Raw genomic sequence first — 2,226 nt, forward strand, 5'->3', positions numbered from 1 at the left:
TGTCGTCCCTCCACACAAAATAAACACGACCCGTTTTGGTGGCGGCAATGGATGTTACCGCCGTACCAGCTGTCACCTTGCGCTGCTGACGCTTTTATGAATAACCGCCGGGATCCACTCAGCTCCCTTTGAGTGCTATTAAAAATGAGGCACTGAAAGCCGGTTGGGGGTGTGTGCGTATGCAAATGGCTTGGGGTTTGCAAAAACAAGCCATTTCTCGATGTAAACCGAATTCTCAATAGAAATGATTTTCTGCCTCGACCTCAGCTGACCCCAGGGGACCCCTGCAGGAGCCAAAGCAAGGCGCCCTCCCTCCCTCCCTCCGGGCAAGCGCTGAGGTTCACCTTTCCCAGCGGCTTGCGACAACGGGCAATTTTAAGGAAGTGAAAAACTGGGACAGCACAAATGCGAAGACAGCTTCATTTCCTTAAAAACAGAGAAGGGGAATTTGGCTGTTTGCATCAAGTGAGTTTCCTTGGCAAGACTCTCCCACTAACACATATTTAAATCCAGCAAACACTTCCTTTCCCAGCGTCTGGGGGGCTATAAGCTGGGGAGGTTGTGGGGCCGCAGTTTTCCAGGGGGTTTCAGCGTGTCCGGCTGTGCACCACGCTCCCCAGGAGCTGGAGACCAGGGGCCGGTGCCATCGCTGAACTGCCTGTCTCCCTCCGAGTCCCGAGCTCCCGGGCGCAGACCCTACTGCACCACTCCAAGCACTGCTTTTGTCCAACACTCACTTCTGTTTTTTGTTGGGAACTGCTAGGAAGCTAAGAGTCAGAGGAGAGAGATAGCTGGGTCATCAGATAGGGCTCCAAAGTACCACAATAAAGAAATGGTTATATTAAGAGTAACTTAAAAAATTAAAACTTTGTGGACCCTTTCCTGGACAGCTGAATGAATTTCAGAGCTATCCTTTTTCTCCTGCCAAGTGAACAAAGTGTATGTTACTTTCATCAGAGGTAAAATGAGGAAAATCATCATTACATAGCTTTGTAAAACAGACATCCTTAGGCGGAGAGTTTTCTATGGCGGAAAATTACTATTTTTTAATCATCTACAGATACAGGTACCCAGAGCACTGATATCCAGCCTATTTTAACTGAGAATTCAAGAAACTTATCTGGAGTTTTTATTCCAAGGTTAAATGACATGCCTTTATTCAGGGCAGTCGCCAGGCCTGTACGGTTTACGGGAGGAAACCAGTGCAAAAATGCTTTTTTCCACTCGGTGGCGCCAGTTGCACAGGGAAAACATTTTCCAGGCCTGGCTCTGTGCAGCTCAAACTGTTGAGCAACTGTATTCATAGGGACGTAAAACACACCCAAAGCTGTAGCAATTCGAGATCAATTAAAACCTTTAGTTGCCTGCAGTATCTCTACAAGACAGTATTTTTTCAAGGTGATTTCCAGGGTACTTGGGAAGTAAAGCACTTGACTCGGCTTACATACGCTCATGTGGCTCCTTTGATAACCAAGCTGCCCTGCGCAGTGCTGTTTGCAGGGAAACTCAGGCTCCCGGGGGAACAGGGCAGGTAAGCCAGCCACCCGGGTGAAGTTCTGAATAAGCACCCCAAAGGGAGAGATTTGCTGAACGACTTCTCAAAGAGCCCCAAATCCCTCAATGCTAACAATGCATATTGTCAGGGGGCTGCGTCTGCCATTGCAAGATAAGGGAGGAAACTAGTATGTGACTGCAGAGAGTGATTTTGATTGATATCTGGTATTGCAGCCCGATCTGATATGGGTTTGAAAAGGTCTCTCCAAATGCTAGAGAATGAATAGTAAAAATAGGCAGGTTGTTAGGAAGGCCAGGCAAAACAGGGACAGTGGAAGAGCTGGGCTCAGGACCTAGCCATCTAATGTTCTCAGAGGTCTGTGCCTCAGCCAGGACATCCTTGTCCCACACTGCATGGGCCTGGAATAACTTCTGTGATTTCTGTTCCACCTTATTCCGACACTCCCATTCAGTTGTTTCTGATTGGGATTTATTTCACAATAGGGTTTTGCATGAGTCAGAATCTGAGCAAGGATATCAGGGTTTGCCCCCTAACTTTGTTACTTTCTCCATGCATTACATATGCCATGCATTGTTTATTTCCCCATACATTACTTGCTTTGGCATGAATCATTACACTTGGTTACTGAGGAACTGTTGGCCTCTCGTTGTGGCACACGGACTCAAGACTAACCACTTCTCCAAGACATCATCTTACAAGAATGGTTTGGG

Source organism: Egretta garzetta, unplaced genomic scaffold (assembly GCF_000687185.1).
Source record: "Egretta garzetta isolate BGI_Z169 unplaced genomic scaffold, ASM68718v1 scaffold329, whole genome shotgun sequence".
Lineage (NCBI taxonomy): Eukaryota > Metazoa > Chordata > Aves > Pelecaniformes > Ardeidae > Egretta > Egretta garzetta.